The sequence below is a fragment of the Physeter macrocephalus genome, chromosome 18 (assembly GCF_002837175.3).
Source record: "Physeter macrocephalus isolate SW-GA chromosome 18, ASM283717v5, whole genome shotgun sequence".
NCBI classification, from domain to species: Eukaryota; Metazoa; Chordata; class Mammalia; order Artiodactyla; family Physeteridae; genus Physeter; species Physeter macrocephalus.
In genome coordinates, this window is record NC_041231.1 from 49,793,943 (window position 1) to 49,817,157 (window position 23,215).

General features: G+C 45.3%; 1 protein-coding gene across 3 annotated transcripts in view; it reads right to left on the reverse strand.

Moving 5' to 3' along the window:
- ANO10 (anoctamin 10) overlaps window positions 1-23,215 on the reverse strand; it is a 261,614-nt gene that overhangs the window by 9,857 nt on the left and 228,542 nt on the right. The window lies entirely within an intron of this gene.

The following is a 23,215-nucleotide window of genomic DNA, read 5'->3' on the forward strand; positions in this document are numbered from 1 at the left end:
GTATAAAATTGATGACTAATAAGAACCTGCTGTATAAAAAAATAAATAAAATTAAATTAAAAAATAAAAGAAACCATACAATAGACTCACAAAAACCAATAGGAAAAGAACTCAAGTGTAATACAAAAGAAAATTATCAAACCACAAAAGGAAAAACAAAAAGAAAGGAACAAAGAAGAAATACAAAATCAACTGGAAAACAAGGTTTAAAATGGCAATAAATACATACCTATCAATAAATTATCTTAAATGTCTATGAACTAAACACTCCAATCAAAAGACATAGAGTGACAGATTGGATAATAAAACAAGAACCTACAACATGCTGCCTACAAGAGATCCACATAGATTAAAAATGAGGGGATGGAAAAAGATATTTCATGCAAATGGAAACAAGAAAGCAAGGGTCGCAATACTCATATCAGACAAAATAGACTTTGAAACAAAGGCCATAAAGAAAGACAAAGAAGGACACTATAAAATGACAAAAGGATCAATACAAGAAGAGAATATTATACTTGTTATAATGTTCTTGTTATTAATATTATATAATATAAATGCATCCAATATAGGAGCATATAAATACATTAAAACAAATACTAACAAACGTTAAAAGGAGAAATTGATGGGAACACAATAATAGTAGGAGATTTTAACACTCCACTGACATCAGTGGACAGATCTTCCAGGCAGAAAATCAAAAAGGAAACAAAGACCCTAAATGACACAACAGGACAGTTAGACTTAATTGATATCTACAGGACCTCAGTCTAAAAAACCCAGAATACACATTGTTTTCAAGTGCACATGGAACATTCTCTAGGATGGACTACATACTAGGGCACAAAACAAACCTCAACAAATTTAAAAGGATAGAAATTATTTCAAGCATCTTCTCTGACTACAATGGCATGAAACTAGAAATCAACCAGAGAAAGAGAAATGAGAAAAAAATGACTACATGGAGACTAACCAACATGCTACTAAAAAACCAATGGGTCAGTGATGAAATCAAAGAGAAAAGCAAAAAATAACTTGAGACAAATGACAATGAAAACATAACCATACAAAATCTATGGGATGCAGCAAAAACAATCCTAAGATGGGAAGTTCATAGTGATACAGGCCTTCTTCAAAAAAACAAGAAAAATCTCAAATAGACAACCTAAACTACTACCTAAAAGAATTAGGAAAAGAAGAAGAAACAAAACCTAAAGTCAGCAGAAGGAAGGAAATAATAAAGATCAGAGAGGAAATAAAAGAGATTAAAAAAATAATAAAAAACCAAGAGCTGTTTTTTTGAAAGGATAAACAAAATCAACAAACCTCTGGCCACCAAGGCTCATCAAGAAGAAAAGAGAAGAAGAAAGGCTCACCACAAAGAAAAGAGAGGAACCAAATAAATAAAATAAGAAATGAAAGAGGAGAAATAAGAACTGATACCACAGAAAGTCAAAAAACCATAAGAAATCATATGCCAACAAAACAGACAACCTAGAAGAAATGGACAAGTTTCTTGAAACATGCAGTCTGCCAGAACTGAATCAAGAAACAGATAATTTGAACAGACTGATCACTAGAAATGAAATAGAATTTGTAATTTAAAAAACACCCTGCAAACGGAAGTCCAGAACTGGATGGCTTCACTGGGGAATTCTACCAAACATACAAAGAAGAACTCATACCTGTTCTTCTCAAACTCTTCCAAAAGACTGAAGAGGAGGGAACACTCCCACAGTCATTCTATGAAGCCACCATCACCCTGATATCAAAACCAAAGATACTACCAAAAAAGAATATTACAGGCCAATATCTCTGATAAATATAGATGCAAAAATCCTCAGCAAAAATATTAGCAAACAGAATCCAGTGACACATAAGAAGGATCATATGCCATGGTCAAGTTGGATTCATTCCAGGGTCACAAAGATGGTTCAAAACACAAATGGATCAATGTGATACACCACATTAACAAAAGCAAAGTAAAAAACCACATGATCATCAATAGACGCAGAAAAAGCATTTGATAAAATTCAACATCCATTCATGATAAAAAAAATCTCACCAAAATGTGTATAGAGGGAACATATCTCAACATAATAAAAGCCATTTACAACAAACCCATAGCCAATATAATACTCAATCGTGAAAAGCTAAAAGGCTTCCTGCTAAATTCTGGAATAAGACAAGGATGTCCACTCTCAACACTTCTATTTGACATAGTATTGGAAGTCTTAATACAGTAATCAGATAAGAAAAAGAAATAAAATGGGAAGAGGTAAAATTGTCATGGTATGCAGATGTAATGATACTCTATATAGAAAACCCTAGAGACTCCACACAAAAACTATTAGAATAAATGAATTCAGCAAGGTAGCAGGATACAAGAACAATATACAGAAATCTGTTGCATTTCTTTCTACTGACAATGAAATATCAGAAGTAGAAAGTAAAAAACAATTCCATTTACAATAGTGTCCCCCATGCCCCCGCCAAAAAAAAAACCCTAGAATAAACCTAACCAAGGATGTGAAAGACCTATATGCTGGGAACTGTAAAACACTGATAAATGAAATTGAAGATAATACAAAGAAATAGAAAAATATCCCCTGCTATTGGATTGGAAGAATTAATATTGTTAAAATGGCCACACAACCCAAAGCAATCTACAGATTTAATGTGATCCTTATCAAATTACCCATGACATTTTTCACAGAACTAGAACAAATAATCCTAAAATTTATATGGAACCATAAAAGACCCAGAATTGCCAAAGCAATTCTGAGGGAAAAAACAAAGATGGAGGCATAACTCTCCCAGACTTTAGACAACACTACAAAGCTACAGTAATTAAAACAGCGTGGTATTGGCACAAAAACAGACACATAACATCAGTGGAACATGACAGCCCAGAAATAAACCCACACACCTAGTCAATTAATCTTCAACAAAGGAGGCAAGACTATACAAGGGAGAAAAGACAGCCTCTTCAGCAAGTGGTGTTGGGAAGGCTGGACAGCCACATGTAAGTGAGTAAAGTTAGAACACACCCTTACACCATGCACAAAAATAAACTCAAAATGGCTTAAAGACTTAAATATAAGACATGACACCATAACGCTCCTAGAAGAGAACATAGGCAGAACATTCTCGGATATAAATCGCAGTAAAATTTTCTTAGGTCAGTCTCCCGAGGTAAAAGAAATTTTAAAAAGGGATCTAATCAAACTTGTAAGCTTTTGCACAGCAAAGGAAACCATAAACAAAATGAAAAGATAACCTACAGACTGGGAGAAAATATTTGCAAACAATGTGACTGACAAGGGCTTAATTTCCAAAATACACAGACAGCTCATGCAACTCGGTATCAAAAAAATAAACAACCCAATCAAAAAATGGGCAGAAGACCTAAATAGACGTTTCTCCAAAGAAGACATACAGATGGCCGGCAGGCACATGAAAAGATCCTCCATATTGCTAATCATTAGAGAAATGCAAATCAAAACTACAATGAGGGGACTTCCCTGGTGGCACAGTGGTTAAGAATCAGCCTGCCAATGCAGGGGACATGGGTTCAAGCCCTGGTCTGGGAAGATCCCACATGCCGTGGAGCAACTAAGCCCGTGTGCCACAACTACTGAGCCTGCGCACCACAACTACTGAAGCCCATGCACCTAGAGCCCGCGCTCTGCAACAAAGAGAAGCCACTGCAATGAGAAGCCCACGCATCACAACCAAGAGTAGCCCCCCTGCTTGCCGCAACTAGAGAAAGCCCATGCGCAGCAACGAAGACCCAACACAGCCAAAAATAAATAAATAAAATAAATAAATTTTTAAAAAAACTACAATGAGGTGTCACCTCACACTGGTCAGAATGGCCATCATTAAAAAGTCTACAAATAATAAATGCTAGAGAGGGTATGGAGAAAAGGGAACCCTCCTATGCTGCTGGTGGGAATGTAAATTGGTACAGCCACTAGGGAAAACAATATGGAGGTTCCTTAAAAAACTAAAAGTAGAAATGCCATATGATCCAGCAATCCCACTCCTGGGCATATATCTGGAGGAAACCATAACTGGAAAACATACATGCACCCCAATGTTCACAGCAGCACCATTCACAATAGCCAAGACACGGAAGCAACCTAAATGTCCATCAAGAGATGAATGGATAAAGAAGATGTGGTACATATATATATAATGGAATACTACTCAGCCATAAAAAAAGAATGAAATAATGTCATCTGCAGCAACATGGATGGACCTGGAGATTATCATACTAAGTAAATCAGAATAGACAAATGCCATGTGATACCACTTATATGTAGAATCTAAAATATGACACAAATGAACTTATCTATGAAACAGAAACAGACTCACAGACATAGAGAACAGACTTGTGGTTGTGAAGGAGGGGGATGGAGGAGGGAAGGGTTGGGAGTTTGGGATTAGCAGATGCAAACTATTATATATAGGATGGATAAACAACAAGGTCTACTATATAGCACAGGGAACTATATTCACTACCTTGTAATAACCTGTACTGAAAGAGAATCTGAAGCTGTACACCTGAAACTAACACAATATTGTAAATCAACTGTAGTTTAATAAATAAATTTTTAAAAACATCACTTTTTGAGCCTGTGTTCTCCGCATATTATTTGGGTTTCAGATTGAAATTTCCAAAAGTTAAAGGCACTTTAAAAGAAAACGTCACAGATATTTTGAGAATGCAAATTACTTTCAATTGAGAGTGAGGGGCCCTGCAGAAGCCAGAGGCTTGCTTTTCAACCACCATCAGGTGTGCACTTGTGCTGACGCTGCTGGAGCAGGGAGCCGTGCGCATCTGATTTAGCTACAGCCAATCAGGGCTGTTAAAATCATTACAGATCTGCTGATGCTACAGGCCACAAAGGTGCACAGGTGGCTGCAAGGCACTAACAAAAGATGACCAAGCAAAACTGAGGAGAGGCTGACCCACCTCCCTGGGTTTGGGAAACATTATTAGGAACAAAAAGCCCTCATCAGAGCTGCTCATCACCGCTGTCGTTTCATACTCTACCAGGGGGTGCTAATATTTTCTCCAAGTTATGGGCACCCTACATGTGATCCTTCCCATTTATCCAAAATCCACACGAAATCACTAAGTGATAAGTCTAACAAACCCCTCCTTGGGTTCCCCGGGCCTTAGCATGGGGTGGACACACTACCTACAGATTGTTTCCTGCAGGCTCTGGGGCTCAGGCAGTGTCCCTGAGTCCCTGTGCTTCATACACGTTCCTCTGTGCCAGCTTCATGGAAGTCTTGGTTACTGACCTCCCCCCTCCCCATTTCCTGCACTTCTAACCAAGCTCGTATGTCAAAACCTCTTTTTTCCTCCTTTGTTGATATAACTTTTAATGTCTGTTACATTCTATTACCTGCATGTAACTTAATTTACAGTGACCACCACTTATATTACATACTAGGTGCTGTTCTAAACTATACATATACTAACTCATTTGCTCCTTGTAACCGCCCGATGAGAGGCACACAATTTTCAACAATTTAAAGATGAAACTGAGGCACGGGAGGTTGAGAAACCTGCCCAAGGTAACACAGCTCAGAGGAGGTTTGAGCCCAGGTCATGTGGCTCCAGAGCCCGGGCTGCTAACCTGCGGCTGCCCGGCTCTTGCCTGATGGTGCGTCCTGACTCTGTGCTGGTTTTGGACTATTATAACATCACCCCATTATCCACTGGGTTCACCTGTGCTGTGAGATTCGGATTTGGATGGACCACACTTCCATCCTGTGAAGGTTTGCCTGTATTTTGGAAATTCTTGGTGAGGCTGAAATCTTGTCCTGTCCCACCTGGCTCAGACTTTTGTCTGCTTCAGCTAAATCTCTAAACCAAGGGAATCTGGCTCTAGAACACACCATGTTTACCCTATTCTGACCTTTAAGCACAAATTTAAGCAAGATTTTAGAAGTTGCCTAAAATTCTGGAAAGGAAGTTTAAGAGTTAATTTTTTCAAAAAACCCAGAAATCCGTGTGAGTATGTTTTAAAGAAAGGCTTCTAAAAGAAAGGCAAAGAACAAGAAAGTGTGGAAAATGTAGTGGGAAAGTTAGGTGGCAAAATCACAAGCGCTTGAACAGCTAAAACATGGAAAAGAAAGCTAGTGATGGGCGAACAGCTTAAGAGAGCAACTCCAACAGAGGGGAATGTAAAGAATGAGCAAACCTAAACCTGGCAACACAGTGCAATTTACTGAACACATAAAGAGGGAGTAGAAATGTTCATGAATTATCCAAGAAGAAGGAAGGTTATGATCAGCGACATCTCCTTTACTAGATGAGGAGAGAAAAGTGGTAATGGATGCTGCTTAAAAGGCAGCTGAGTTGAACAGATATAATTTGGAAACATCCAGATATGAGAGTGGAGAATAAGAGTTCTGGGCTCTGGAGGGCCTTGAGGACATCACAAAGGGGGACAGTAGAGCAGTGGCTCGAGGCCAGGCTTCGGCTGACGGTGCCTTAACCCTGGCCACTCAGGGGCCCAGAGCAGTTGGTCCCACCGTGTAGGATCAGGTCAGAAGGCAGACGGAATTTGTAAAAGAGAAGTGTAACTGTAAATAAAAAGAATCAGTGTCCATAAGATCAAAAACAAGCTATGACTAATCATAAGGAAATAAAAATAATATAAATAAATAAAAATAAATTAAATAAATTAAATATATATATATATAAATATATAAATATATATATATATATATATATATATAAACCACAATTAATACTTCTGGAACATCACATCGTGTAATGTGCATTGTGACCACAAAAGAAGGTGACAAAAGCAAGAGCGACATGACAGGGATGGCCCGAGATGGCAGGACAGAAAAGACAGACAAAGGTGACACCAATTCTGTGGAAGAAAGGGAAAAGAGCATTTCGTATTTTGGTAAGTATTCATGTAAAAATAGTATAGTGATCAGTTTACCCCCAAATCAGAGGACTAATGACTAAGTTTCTTTTAAAAATTGAGTTACTTTTTTATTTATTTTATTTTATTTTTTTTGAGTTACTTTTTTAAAGGCATCACTCAATGTAGTAACTAGATCTCTAGGTGTGACGTTATTTTGCAAACTGAAATGCAGGAGGAAATCCTCCATCCAGGTTCTGCTACAATATGGTCCTGGGCTGTCTATCAGAAGAGAGAGGTTGACAGTCTGATATGTTACCATCAGCCCATGATACTGACACATTCATTGATGCTACCAGGACACTAACCCAGTTGTTCAGATCATCCAGATGACCAACAGCATCTGTTCTGCAGGAAGTGCTTCCTGGACAAGACTTTCACAGCATCACATGCTCAGGAACCAGCCTCCTCTTGATCTGAATGCAGGCACAGGCCTGGGAGGAAGGGTGTGCTGGGCCTGCAAGATACCTCTCCCTTCCTGTCAGGAAGCCTGGGAGCCAAGGACGGAGGCAGTGTTCTCCTGCAGCACGAGTTTGTCGAGGTCAGGAAGCCCCATGCGTAGCACACAGGTCACTCGGGTTACTTGGGAGATGACACCCAGAGGGGTCTGTAACCAGCCAAATCTGCGACAATGATCTTGGTCAGTCCTCATCTTTAATGTGTCCTAAATGATGGGCAAGAACACTCCAGGGCTCAGGGTTCAGGCTGGGGGATGGGATGTGAACAGGCACCGACACAGAGGGATAACAGCACCAACCCACAAGGGGAGGCTCCAAAGACCCCCCGCCCCCGCCAAGGCTCCTTCAGTGAGTCCCAAGTCTCAGAGTATGAGGGGATGCAATTTCACTGTGGCATGAAAGATAAACCCAGAGTTTAGAAAAATAAAAGGCTGAGGTAAACAGTTCACTAAATGAAATGTAGGAAATAGTCCACTGCCTGCACCAGGGTTTCAACCAAAAAAATGTTTTTAATTTAAAATAAACATTTTTCTTCATATCAAGGGGGAATAGCGTTTAATCTAAGAAAACACTGGTGGTCACCACCAGGAAAAAGACAGCAGGAGAGGGTGAGTGGCTGCATCTGTGCCCACGGTGTCTGCACCCCTTTCTGGGCACCTGCCTGTGCAGGCACTTGGGCCCCTGCTCCCTGCAGAGGGGGCTCCCGCCTGCAGAAACGCCTCACCCGTCACCCCTTGTAAAATGCAGGCACGATTTCGGGCCGCAGAGAAAGCACTGGAGTTCCCCATCACCCTTGGGATCGTCCTCAGCACTACTGGGTTTTCTCCCCACCTAAACAGGGTATGGCCCTTTGATAAACACAAACATCTATGTCCTCCATTCGTGTCATGTAATATCTCAAAGTCAACATTATGACAAAACCAAGCCAATAATCATAATATTGACTATGATTTTATTGCCTCCATGCCCAAGAGATGAACATGTACCCTCCACCCCTGGGGCGGCGGGTCCTGTCCCCTGGCGGGTAGGAATGGCCACCTGGGTGCCCGTGGCTGCTGAGTGGCACGGCCTGGGTCAAGTTGGAGCCAGGAAGAGCTGATGGTCATGCTTGATCTTTTTCTCCAAGAAAAACACCCTAAGTGCTAGGCAGGGACTCGAGCCTTCATCCTCTTGATTTCCTTTTGCTCAGAACAGCTCATTCCCACTGATTCCCACCTCTAAGCCTCATGAAGTAGGATTAGTTCCTGCTTCACCCCTACGTCTTTCATTCCACTTGAATTCCCCATCACCTGCATCCCTCCTGGGTGAGTGGCAGGCCCTGGGCCCAGTGCTGACGGCCACACAGGCTGATGGCACTGGCACGGCCCACTCCTCACTGCTCCACCACAGGGCCCTGCACACACCTGGGCAGCCAGTCAGTAGTTTCTGACATCTAGAACTGAAGTGACACAAGGCTGTCCCAGTTGGTGACAACAGGCCATTGAAATCTGTCTGGAGTCCCCAGAGCACCGAACTGCAGGGGACATATCTGTGGGTTTCCCACTTCCCCTTTTATACTGACATCTGACACTGGACGCTAACGTTTCTTAGAGGAACAGGCCATAACGATGTGTGTGCACAACAGAAACACCTGCGTGAGGACAGCAGCACAGCTTCGTCTGTGAAGCAGAAATGACTTCTCTGCAGACATGTACTCTAGGTCTTGGAGAGCAAAGAATCCAAGATCCCAGTGTGATCAGAGCCCAGAGCCTGCATGAAGAAATTGGAGCATTTGTGGCTGACACCCCACCCCAAGTACAGCCTACTCAAACCACGGTGGGCTTCTCCTGAGTGTGCGAGTGCTTTGGTGAGACTTGGCCTGTGGCACGTGCGGTGTTAGATGGGCTGAGATGGGATCTTCAGAATTGCAACGATTACAGAATTTCACTGAAACTAATTATGGAAACAATCATGGGTTGACTGCCTAGTGCATTACACACGTGCCCCTCTCGGCCTTGAAGGGCAGTGCTCCCAGGATGCCCAGATGGGAAGGAAGTGGGTCAGAGCGAGGCGCTGCGAGACCACATTGCAGGTGCATGAGCTCGTCTCTGTTTCTGACCACAGTCCCAAGGATCTCTGCAGTTCTTTCCAAAATAATGGAAATATAGTAAAAGCAAATTTATTATTCTGTATGTAATATCACAGGGTCATACTTTGTTCACCCAATGGAAACAGAAAAGTTCTGATTTTTCTTAGGCCCAAAACACATGGGTGAATTTAGAAGACGTTCTTGGTTCTCTAGGTGAGGCCAGTATTACCAAAATTCAGGTGTGTTATGTAAAAGAAAATTGTGAATTCAGAAAGAGAGTAAAAGCTAGGACTAAAATATTGTAGCTCTATCTACAAGGCACATTCAGAAGAGTGTACTTAACAGGGGAAGCAGCAGTAAAACGCACTTCATGAGGCTCCTAAAATCACCTCAGAAAGAAGCTTCATTCCAATTCCACCTGCTTCTACCCGCCACTTCTAAGTCTAAAACGTGGCTATAGTTTATGCTTTGAGAGCAGCAATGGCTTCCTTCTTTGATTCCATGACACACTTTTCAGAGACTGGAAGGTTCTAGAAAGACAGCATCTAGCCCATGTGATCAGTGTTCTCTTTAGTCCAACCTTTGGAAAAAGAGATCCCAGTCACCATTCAGGTTAAGCTGTCAGCCAGCACAATCCTGCTTAAGCCTCATACTTAGGTTCTGACAAAGGTTCTAACCAAAAGTCACACTATTTCGAGTTGGTCAGAGCTCAACCTCCTTGCTCTGTTATTTAGAAACACAAGCTGATCCATCCAGTAGGTGTTGAATTAAACATGTCTTCAACTGTTCAGCTCTTCCTCTACCATTAATGCTGTTTTCTTGCGTGAAGCCAAGAAGAGCAGAAAGCGTAAGAGATAAGCTGTTTGCTAACAGGGAATCCCTTGGTAAAAAAGTCATGAACTACAGATGACTTTTGCCTGTTACCCTGAACGACCTGCAAGTCATTTTGTTAAGAGGAGATGGGATAAATGTTTCAGGAGCACGCGGCCAGGTTTGGGTGAAGTGATTCTGAGTCACCTAGCAAAGCCCACAGCTGATTCACAGTTAAGTTACGCAGCTCTAGGAGGGGGAAGCAAACCAGTGTTTCCGTAAGTTGTTTTGGACAAGTCCAGCCAACAATCTTGCACCAAATAAATAATTATGCAATTGTTCCAGGTTGTGGGTATGTATATTTTTTTACCCTTTGAACCAAGCATTCCAGGTAAGTACATGGCAGGCCACACAGATTAAATGCTCTTACTCATACAGGCTTAATTAAGAGGGCATGAAAACCATTGGAAGGGAAGAGAATAACATCCATGATTAATTAAAAAAGCTCAGGGACAAAGCCCCACCGTTCCTATGTTCAAAAAGGAACTGGCACCGGTATCGAGGCTCTCTCGGGTGGGCTAGAAAAGCCAGTCGCTCCCCAGGTACACACAGCCCAGCAGCCAAATGTCCTGGGCTGGGAGGAAGTAACGGTGACCACAGAGGAAAACGTGCCCGAGGGAAATGGAACAACACAAACCAGCAGGGTGAGTCAGGGCCCAAAGGCCTCAACACGATGAGATGACAGCTCTTTCCAAGCAAAGCCCTCCTCGGGTGCAAACTCAAGCTCACCCCACGGCACTGGAGCTCCCGCCCTCCAGGGACTGCTCTCTGGACTGCTCTCCCTCCTGAACTGCTCCAGGGAAGCAGAGCCCCACTGACCCCTCCGATGGCATCTACTCCTGGGCTAAGCATGCTTCACGCTGTGAAGAGCTTGCAGCCCCCAGGAGAGAGTGGGAGACCCCTGGGCTTCCGGCCAGGTTGGCACACCGGACTGGCCCTTGAACCCACCTCGTGGGCCTCTTCTCCTGGTTCTCTAGTCCCCTCCCTACCGCCCTCAGCACCGAGGGCAGGGCAGCAGGCCGCGCTTGGCACTCACTCCCGACCTCCGGGACCAGCACGGGGACCTGGCAGCAGGTGACCAGTCTCAGGGTCCCACGGCTTTACATGCACCTGTGAATTCCTGCTGCTCTTCCAAGCCACTCATGTGTCACACCTCCCACGAAGCCTCCCTGGCCTGCCACAGGAAGGCTGCCAGGCCCCACCCTGTGCTCCCCCTGGGCTGCCTGTGGCTTCCCTACCAGACGGTGGGCTCCCCAGGACAGGGTCACTCACTAGATAAGCTCAGCCAGGGCCCCTGTACGGGGGTGATCAAGATGTGGCCCAGAATTGTGGGTGAGCCCAAGAGGCAGGGTGGGGCGGATGCACAGTTCTGTGCTGAGACCACCTGCATCTACCCTTCACAGAGACCACGAACACATCCCAGGGGGCTCCTTTCTTCCCTAGGCTTCAAAATTAGAGTCCCCTCTGCCATCGAAATCCCCTTCCCTCAGAGAGCCAATTCTACCGCTGAAGGAGAGCCAAGGGTGCTGGTGACGGGATGAACACCAGCCCATGGACAACCTCCTTTACCAAAGAAGCAAAAGTCCACTTGGCAATTTCAGATGCTCTACGCAGCAGCTTTTTTTGGCTGCGTTGGGTCTTCATTGCTGCGCGCAGGCTTTCTCTAGTTCTGGCGAGCGGGGGCTACTCTTCCTTGCGGTGCACGGGCTTCTCATTACAGTGGCTTCTCTTGTTGCGGAGCATGGGCTCTAGGTGCACGGGGTTCAGTAGTTGCGGCACGTGGGCTCAGTAGTTGCAGCATGTGGGCCCTAGAGCGCACAGGCTTTAGTAGTCGTGGCACGCGGGCTCAGTAGTTGCAGTTCACGGGCTAGAGTGCAACCTCAGTAGTTGTGGCACAGGGGCTTAGTTGTTCTGTGGCATGTGGGATCTTCCCAGACCAGGGATCAAACCTGTGTCCCCTGCATTGGCAGGCGATGCTTAACCACTGCGCCACCGGGGAAGTCCCTACTCAGCAGCTTTAAGAGCAGAGTGAGATGGGCTCTCAGGCAGTGAGACCCAAACCTTGATGATCAGTAATCAGAATGTATCTGAGGATCTTTCATAAGATGAGTTCCTACTTTTCATTTAGCAGGTCTGGGGAGGGGCCTGAGAATTTTTTTTTCCAAACTTTAAAATTTGCTATTATTTCAAACTGACAGAAAAATTGCAAGCATAGTGTAAGGATCTTAAATACGCTTACTCAGATTTACCAACTGCTTCCATTTTTCCCTGTTTATCATTCTCTTTATATTATTTTTTTCTTAATCATTTGAGAATAAGTGGCAGACAACACACCCCTTTGCCCCTAGTTACATCAGTATATACTTTCTAAAAACAAGGCCTTTTTCTTACGTAGTATAGGAAAATGTTCCCTAATGATTTTGAAGGGTGAAGTGATGGTCATTTCCTATTTTATCAAACTTCCCAAATTTTATCAAGTTGATGGAATCCATAAAGTATAAAAACAGCTGGGAGTCCCTAAAGCATTACTGCAGAATGATAAAAGAACAACTGGTTATTCTGAGGAAAAGCAGATAGTGATGAACACACGGTTTCCCTTGCGTTCATGGCAGACATGATTTTGATGAACTGCGATAGCACGGGAGCATATCAACAAGCGTTCCACTGAGCTGAACTGGGGGACAGGTGGTGGGCAGCCTCTAAGAGGGCCCCCAGTAATGTCCTCCTTCTCCCTGCGGAAGCCCCTCTCCCAGAGTGTGGGCTGGACGCAGTGACTCACTTCTAGACAACAGAGCACGGCACAGTGAGGGGACGTCACTTCCGAGACGAGGTTACAAAGAGGCTGCGGCTTCCGTCCTGGGGGCTCCCTCTCTCGCTTGCTGGCTCTGATGGGAGTCAGCTGCCGGGTGTGAGCAGCCCACGTGCTAAGGAACTGATGTCCCTGCACTGAGGCCGTGAGCTGGGGAGGGGAGCCCCCCCAGTCAGCCCTGACGCCTGCAGCCCTGGCCGACTCCTTGATTACAGCCTCGAGAGGCACCCAGGAGCCACGTGCAGATACAGACACTGTGAGGGGGTGAATGTTTGTTCTGGGGTCATTTGTTCTCCAGCAATAGATCTAGGGGATGGTTAAGATGGAACGTCACCAAATCTCATTTGAAGTAAAAATATGCTTGATTTCATGAAGCTCTGGTCAATGGCATAATCAAGGGTCAAGGGGTCCTGGCCAGAGAGGCGGGATGGGGTCACTTCTCTCTCTCCTCTCCTGATTACTCAACCTCTCTCTCAAATGAATCCTTCCGAAGGACTTTAAAAGATATTTCTATTTTTAAAATGCACGTACATAGTTGAAAAGAATCAAGCACTAAAAAAATATATTGTGAAAAAAAATTCACCCCCATCTTTGTGCTCCAGTCCCTCATCTTATTACATTACCAATTTCGTGATCATTCTTTCAGAAGTCTTTTATCCCCCAAATATCGGCGTAGGATATTTCTGAAATATCTACTTTCTTGTTTTTAATACAGAGGGTCGCATAATATATCCTATTCTACATCTTGCAAAATAAATCTTGGAGACGGCCCTATATCGGGAATTGTAGAAAGTTCTTTTTCTTTTCAATATCTGCAAGAATTCTACTGTATGGGGCTTCCCTGGTGGCGCAGTGGTTGAGAGTCCGCCTGCTGATGCAGGGCACACGGGTTCGTGCCCGGGTCCGGGAAGATCCCACATGCCGCGGAGCGGCTGGGCCCGTGAGCCGTGGCCGCTGAGCCTGCGCGTCCGGAGCCTGTGCTCCGCAACGGGAGAGGTCACAGCAGTGAGAGGCCCGAGTACCGCAAAAAAAAAAAAAAAAAATTCTACTGTATGGACAGGACAGTTCATTTAAGTAGCCCCCCTCTAAGCCAGGATATTTAGGTTACGGGTGTGTGTGCGTCCTTATGAACATGTGAGTATATCTGGGGGATAAATTCCTAGAATTCTTCATAGGCTATTAAACATCCTGGTTTCTCTCATTAAACAAATAAACAAAACCCTCCCCTCCACCTCTTACCCACGTGCTCCCCTCCAGCTGACACTATAGTTTTCGCCTCCCTTCCCAGACAAACTTGTTGATAGGTTGTCTATCCTGATTGTTTTCTCACCTCTTGCTTCCCAACCACTCCAAATCGGCTTCCGGTCCTATTAACCTAAGATCACCCTGAGTGCCGTATGGTTCAATCCAAGGGGCGTGCCCCGGTCTTCATCTAATGCTTTCATAGCCGCAGCTGACATTTTGCAACTGTCTCCTTCCTGACACTTCTGCCCTTGACTCTGTGACGTGACAGCCCACCTGGCCTTCCTGCCCTCCCAACCTCTCTATCTGGTCTTCTTCTGGCAGGCCCTCAGTAGCTGGCATTCCTCCAAGATCAGTTCTAGGCCCTTGCTTCATTTTAGATTAGCACTGTCCAACAGAACTTTCAGTGATGCTGGGAATGATTTATAAAGCACTCAAAATGTGGTCAGTGCAACTGAGGAACTGAATTTTTCATCTGATTTAATTTGAACTAATTTAAATTTCAGTAGCCGCAGGTGGCTCATGGCGACCACAGACAGTGCAGCTCCACACGCTCTCCCTAAGAGACATCACACACACCATGGCCTCGGCCACCATCTACGGGCAGAGCACGCACACATCTCTATTGCCAGCCCGGATTTTCCTCTAAACTCACGTAACACTCACATAACCAATGCCTGCTTGCCATCTTCCCTTGGATGTTTCTGAAATGACAAAATTAAATTGAAGATCATCTTCTGAAGCTAGGCTATCTTCCCAATTAGCGAAATGCACAGCTAAGGAGCCTCAGAAAACCAAGTTTGGTTGACTCCATCTCCTAATCATTTCTCAGCTTTGTCTACGTCTCCACGTCTTGACTCCCTCCACGTGAACCCATCATGGAAACTGGTGGAACAACCTCCTGACTGGTCCACTTGTATCCTCTCTGGCTACCCCTCCCAATCTGTCCTCTATGCTGTAACCTAATGTAAATGTGAAGACGCTCAAAGCCCCTTCAGTGGCTTCCTGTGCTTCAGGGATAAAGGCGCAGTCCAGTGTGCAAGGACTGATTTTGCCAACCACTGGCCAACTCTCCGTGGCCACCCCCCTTCCTGCAGCCACAATGGTCTCCTGTCTCCTGCAGTTACCGTGCGGGGACGTTATCATTTCTTTTTGACTCCTTTCCTAGTTTTCAACAACACCTTCTCTAACTCTGGGAAGCAAACGAACAAAACCCTCCTGGTTAGTCACAACATGAAGATTCTGGAAGAGCTGGCTCCTGAGTGATGGACACCATGGAAGAAAAGCGCTGCCCGTTTGCTTCTTCCCTTATGTGTCTCTATAAACCCAGGTCCCTTCCATACCAAAGCAGAACTGGAAGGGACTGTGCTGATCGGCCCTTCGCCGGCCCTCCTGCCAGCTGGGCAGCCAAGTCCGCTTGAACATTCCCAGTCAGAGGGAGGGCACCCCTCACAAAGCAGACCCTTCCCCTCCTCATTCTGGTTCACTGTGATGATTAGGAAGGTCTTCTTTATATTTTGCCACATCTATCCCAATGTTCCTTCTGGCCAGGTCCCAGGTCCCACTTTTGGAGTCGTAACAAAAATGACAACAGTGAGAGCAGCTACTGTTTACTGTGTGCCTCTCACTCTGCCAGCCTCGTGCCAACCAGCCTTGTGCCAACTGGCCTATCAGCAACTCCACGAGCCGGATGCTATTATTATCACTAGTTGGTAACACAAGAACCTAAAACACAGAGACAGAGAACAATCCTCCCCCAGTATCAGAGCATTCTGATCGCTCCTGCATTCTTCAACATCTTTACTGAAATGCAGTGCCTGGAATTTAATGATACTCTGCTCCTTGCCACACCAGGTGCGGTCCAAGGACAGCTGCTTCACCTGGGACCCCGTCCTGATGCAGAATCTGGGGCTCCGTCCCAGACCAGCTCAATCAGAATCTGCATTTTAACAAGAGCCCACGGGCACTTTAGAGTTTGAGAGACACTAGTCTTGGTGCGCTCAGAACACACTGGAACATTCACTTATTAATTCACTAGACCAGTGACCAGTCATAAACACCTACTCTTCATGCCCGGCACTACACAGGCACCAGGGATCCTCTGAGTCCCTCACAGCTGAGCTTGTGTCCAGCCGCGAGATGGGTAGGGCTGAGGGGCTGGTAAGTGTTGGGCAGGAGTGTGGTGAGGAAACGTGGCGTCAGTGGTCGATTCTACTTAGGGCCTGGGGGCCACGGGTCAGGAAGGACTGGAGAAGCCAGCACCTGACCAAGTATTAACTGAGAGAAGGCACGTGCTGAGCTGTCACTGAGAAGGGCTTTCTGAGCAGTGAGAGGGTGACACCAGAGAATGAAGGTGGCAGGGAAATCCAGGGAAAGAGACTGGGCAGGAGACAGGGCTGGGCCCAGGAGGCCTTGGGGTTGTAACCTCTTTGTTCTGGAAATTATTCTCTTCCTGCAGCCTCTGGTTATAAGCTTCTCTGGCAGCTTTGCCTCTAGCTATAAGCTTCTCTGGCAGCCTTTCCTCTAGCTCATTTGAACTTGCAGCTAAGGAGACAGGCCTGCTTTTTTCACATGTACTTGGTCTGGTCAGATGTTTTTTGCCTGTACTTTTGTGATTGATTTTTCTAAAAAAAAAAAAAAAGCAAGACCTTCAGTTGATCCTGATTAAATTTTAACTTGTTCTTTTGGACTGTCATCACTGAAGCCTACTATGATCTTTGGGAGCCCCTTCATCCAGCACATCCCCCCAACTTCCCCCCATCTTTCCTTTACATCTTCATTTCATGCAGCTCCCCTTAACTGTGCATTTTCCTGACACTTAGAGCTTCTTGCAAACTTTAATCTACCAGAGAAATTACAGGTCAATATCACTGATGAACACAGACACAAAAATCCTCAACAAAACACTAGCAAACCGAATGCAACAACACATTAAAAGGATCATAAATCAAGTGGGATTTATCCCAGGGATGCAAGGATTCTTCAATACCTGCACATCAATCAACGTGATACACCATGTTAACAAACTGAAGAATAAAAACCATATGATCATCTCAATAGATGCAGGAAAAGCTTTTGACAAAATTCAACACCCATTTATGATAAAGACTCTCCAGAACGTGGGCACAGAGGGAATCTACCTCAACATAATAAAGGCCGTATACAACAAACCCACAGCTAACATCATTCTCAATGGTGAAAAACTGAAAGCATTTCCTCTAAGATCAGGACCAAGACAAGGATGTCCACTCTCACCACTTTTTTCAACATAATTTTGGAAGTCCTAGACACAGCAATCAGAGAAGAAAAAGAAATACAAGGAATCCAAATTGGAAAAGAAGTAAAATTGTCACTGTTACCAAAGAGGAAATGTCGGGGGAAGGGATAAATTAGGACTTTGGAATTAACAAATACACACTACTATATATAAAATAGATAACCAACAAGGATAGCACAGGGGACTCTATTCAATATTCTGTAATGACCTATATGGGAAAGGAATCTGAAAAAGAATGGATATATTTATATGTATAAATGAATCACTCTGCTGGACACCTGAAACTAACACAACACTGTAAATCAACTATATTCTAATAGCAAATAAAATGTTTAAAAAAACTGTGTCAGAACGAGCTGTATTCCCTTCTATTGCTACTCAATGCCTTCCCTTCCCAGCCCGTCTCTGCTCCTTCCTTCCTGTAAGAGCCCATCTTTCACTCTAGAAGCTGAAAATGCCAAGTGCCTTCAGTCTCCTCAGTAGTCAGGGCATGAACCAGTAACTAAATCCTGGCCAGTGGGGCTTCAGGGTAAGTCTGTTGGTGGACTTTGGGTAACGTTTTCTTCCTTAATATGAAGAGACTCTGAAGAGCAGCACTGTTTTTATCCCCTTGCCTTTGGACACGTGTGTGAAGGTGTGATGCCTGGAGCTCTGGCATCCACCCTGCGACCATGACGAAAGCCAACACACTGAGGGAAGATAGAAAAGGCCTCCCTAGTTTCTTAATGACATCACCAGCTGTTCCCCTAACCCTGGGCCAGGCCCACATAGGGATTAACTGTTGTATTACACTTCGAGTTCATTTAATAACTATTATTCTCTATACAGGAACAAAGCAGAAATATCCCAGGTTATGAAAGTTCCTAAATCTCATCATTCTTACATTCTCCTGTAAATTACTGGGTACCTTCTCAACTAAATGTGTCATATCTGTTGTTTATAATTCCACTTAGTCCGAAGGCTTTGTCTGGGCATATGTTTTTCCCCCTTAAATTATAAAGTTCTCTTGATTCCACCGGCCAGTTTTCTGACAAGCTCATTCTTCTGGTGTACTCTGAGGTACTTTCTATGGGTTGCTAGTCATACTATGACATTTTAAGCCTTGTTCAGAAACCCAAATCATGTTCTTTGACATTCCCAGCAGCTACTTATTTCCCTTTCTTTTTCATTACAAAGGCTTGACCTCTCTTGCACACAGGGAAGCAGCTCCAGGCCTCTCTCTGACACACACGACTCCAACACAGTCCAGAAGCAACTTGAGGCACCTCCCGTGCGCTGACCCCCTGTGGCCTGTCTCACTCAGCCCCACAATACAGCCCACCTCAGGCGACCCGTCTCTTTCCCCAAGTCCCCCTCGGTCCAGTGTCCCCAGGCTCTGGTCTCTGCTCCCTCCTCCATTTCCAGATCTCTTCCTTTCTCCTCTGCCCTCATCTGCAAAGCAAGCTGGCCTGTCACCTCAGTACTCTGTCCACCCCAGAGTTCTGCTCTGCACACAAGCCTAGGGGCCGAGCTGGCAGGGGAAGGTGTGGATGTACAGGTTATGATAACTGTTTCTTTCGATCACACTTCATTTTCAGGAGAATCAGGGGGAGTTGAGGGTGACTGGCAGGGTTACAGGTGTCGGCAGATCTGCTTTCGCATCTTGGAAACACGTGCCGAAGAGACAACATCCTTTCCACTTAGCAGTGTGAGCCTTATACTCGCGTCCTCTGGTTCCACCTGGGCGAGTAGCCCATGTGGTCAGTAGCAGGTGTCCTCCGACCTGGCTATGATGCTTCTTCTTGTCCTCAGGCCTGGTGTGCAGCTGCCTCTCGAGCAGGCCAGAGTCACCCGCTACGGGGAAGGCATCTGTCATAAATACTCCAAGAGTAGCTCTGCATTTTTCCCTTTCCCTCGTGTCAAATTCTTCCACCCTCACCTCTTGACTCTAAGCCTCCTCGGGATGCTTGTTTTCCTGGCTTCCTTCTTGAATTTTTTCCATCCTGCACAGGAATGTGTAATCCCTTCTGAAATGTTAAAGCCTAGACCTTCTCTTCTAGCAAGGAGATCAGTGAGAATTTATAGGAAACAAAACAAACCACCTTACACTTGCATGCACTTTCCACATTTGACAGAACTGGCTCCCACGCTGGCCTGGAACACCAAGAGGCGTCCCCGTCATTCAGCACACCTGAGTGAAGAGGGGCTCGCTGCGGGCCACCTGTGCTGGCATCGGGGTCACATGGTCTCTCCGTCTCTAATTCTCACCATGCTTCCCACAGATGTGGTAACTGTGCTGACATCACACGCCTGCGGCTAATGAGCTTAGGGGGCTATAAATCCAGGGCTGCCTGGCACCAAACCACTGCTTTCCTAATCCCCTCCATTTCCATATTTTTTGGCATTCAAAGGAAGTATACTCCTCTGTGACTTTTCCTAAAAAGTTGTTTTGATTTCAGGAAACTACGATTTTCTGGACTTGTTTGCCACCCTGCTTCTGTTCCCACCCAGTGGAGCAGGGCACGGGCTGGGGAGGGGGTCAGGCAGCTCAACTCTGACACAGCACGTCTCCAGCCCAGAGAGAGTAACCATCAGTGTTCCAGAGGTCCCTCCTAGGACCATTTTCTAGCAGATTCGTCTGCTTTTCTTCTAGCTTTCTCATTGTATAGATGAGATTTGGAAAAGCATGTTTTTAATTTTGATGAAGTGCCATTTATCCATTTGTTCTTTTATGGATCATGCTTTAGGAGCCTAAGAAATCTTAATGTCTAATGCCAGGTCACAAAGATTTTGTCCTATGTTTTTCCCCAGATTTATAGTTTTGGGCTTTACATTTAAGTCTATGGGCCATGTTGAAGTGAAACGTGGTCCGTGTTCATTTTGTTGCACATGGATGTCCAATTGCTCCAGCACCATTTGTTGAAAAGACTGAGCTTTTTCTCCTGCACTGTCTTTGTACCTTTGTCAAAAATCAGTAGTACAGGCTGTCTGCCTCTCTCTCATACTATTGGTTTTCTTCAAATTTCTGATGCTCCCTGGTGGTTTCTTCACATTTTTGAAAGAAGGGACTAGGTGATCCTTGGTGGGCTACTCACATTTGGGAAAGGGACTAGGTGACAAGAATGGGAAGCCTCCGGGGGTGTCCTCTCTCCTGGTCCCACCTGTCTCCACCTGGCCCTCCCCTCTGAGTGGGGGGAGGGGTGTGGGCTCTGTGGAAGCAGACCGCATTACCCCCCAGCCTCTCTCTCTTTAGGGTGTGTGTGCAGGCGGCAGGAGGTGACCTGCAGCCCTCGAGGAGCCACAACAAGAGCCCCGGGGGCGCAGGTTTAGCATCTTCCAGCCCCGGGTACCACGGCCTTGCCTGCGGCCCCTCCCTGTGGGTCACGGAAGTCCAGAGTAACTTGGAGATCCCTCACAGTTCCAAAGCTCCTTGACTACCTAAGCCGCCCTAATTTTCTCTCTTTGGGGAAGTGGAGCTCCTGTGATGAGCCGCCCAATGCCGGCCTGCTCCCCGTCCCCCTCCACCGTGGGGCCGCGCTCAGCCCCCAGCAGTCACCTGCAGCGTCTCTGCTCTAGTTCTCTGTCACCCTTTCCTAGTCTGCTTTCTCTTTTACAGAAAGTTCTCAGCCTTTTTTGGTTAGCTGATGGTACTCTCTCTTGTCTTCCGAGATTTTTAATGCATTATGCTTTTCTTATTTTTCCTTTTGTTTGAAATGGTCTTTGGATGAGGCAGAAGTACATGGGATGTTTTGAGCTCGGCAGTCCTACTTGATGGTCATAAGTGTCAGGGACGTGCGAACTCACTTTCCCACGGAACGTCCACTAAGTCATCCCCAGAGACAGACGGCGGAGCTGGCCAGGTCACCAGGCCGACCAGTCACACTGCATATAGAAAGCTGGCTGGCTGGGAAGCCTGGGAAAGTCCTGAGCTTGTGTGGTCTCGTTCTCCATCTGGAAAACACTGCGTCTTTGGGCCTCTCACCGTTGTGGCCTCTCCCGTTGCGGAGCACAGGCTCCGGACACGCAGGCTCAGAGGCCATGGCTCACGGGCCGAGCCGCTCCGCGGCACGTGGGACCCTCCCAGACCGGGGCAAGAACCCGCGTCCCCTGCATCGGCAGGCGGACTCTCAACCACTGCGCCACCAGGGAAGCCCACCACTGCGTCTTTAAAAGAGGTCTTCTGGCTCTACAGCTCTGTGGAAGGGGAGCCAGCGAGCAAGGGCACAGCTAGGGATGCTGGAAACCACAAGCCGCGCATGACTGACTTTGCAAGAGTCAAGCCCATAGTCTGTCATGTCAAGAACTTTTTTTCTTTTCCTTAAGCATCTTTCACGACGGACTTGAGTCTGCCTCTATCTATTTTCTGGAAGAAAAGTACACATGTGTATATATTTGTCATATCGAGCCAGTACTTAGTAGTACTAGGTTTTAAAAAACTATATTGAGAGATTTTGTTTTGTCCTTAAGTGCATCAATAATCTTGGTCCCACAGACTTGTTATTTTTAAGTTTCTGTAGTATTTTTTTCTGTACTAAGACCGGCTAGCCACAGCATTTATCAAGGAACTGCTGGGGTGAAGTAGCAGGGACCAGCATCATCAAACATGCAGTTTCCATCATATTCATGATCGAAAGGAGTACACAGTTTCATTTCAAAAAACAAAATAAAAAACTCTAAAATTTCAGGTTCCTATTTAGACTGAAGTTCTGTCATTAAATCACTCTGCATAAAAATACATTAAATTTTTTTAAAGGGGGAAAAAGTAAACACAAAAATATACCACAAATATCCTTCATGACTCACTCCTTTTGTTAATGGGCTCCTGCTTCTGTTGTTAGATTCTCTTGTTAATTTTGATCTGGCTGTTTACACACATTTTTAATTCGTTCAATGATTTCACAGACCAGCAGTTTCAATTTGTTTCGGGCAAAGTGGACTGTTACAAAAGATCCCAGACTATCTTCAGGTTGGAAAAATAAATGAATTGAAATGGGCACTATTCTACATGATTGCTTTTTTGTTCTAATTACAGAGTGGAGTCCTTTCCATAAAAGTAAAAATGTTCAGTACTTCTATAATACATATAAGAAATAAGATCAATACAAATATCCTCCTGTATTTCCTAAGATTTCTCTTGCATTTTTTTTTTTTTTTTTTTTTTTTTTTTTTGGGCCATGCCACGCGGCATGCGGGATCTTAGTTCCCCGACCAGGGATCGAACCCGCGCCCCCTGCAGTGGAAGTGCGGAGTCCTAACCACTGGACCGCCAGGGAAGTCCCTCCCTAGCATCCTTAGCAGCGTCCAAAAGCCATCACGTTTTTAGAGACAGGTTTAACTGACGCTTACTCTGTGGTAAGCACCAGGCGTGGGCACTGCTGTTTCTTCTTAATCTGCACCGTGGTTCCGAGAAGTTGGCATCACCACCCCGTCTTCCTGAAGAGGAAGTCCAGCTCTGTGGGGGGTGTCACTGCGCCCAGGGTGAGAGCGGCACTGAGGGCACAGAGCCGCCAGCACCCCCAGCCCCAGCCTTCCCCTCACCTCGGCAGCTACACA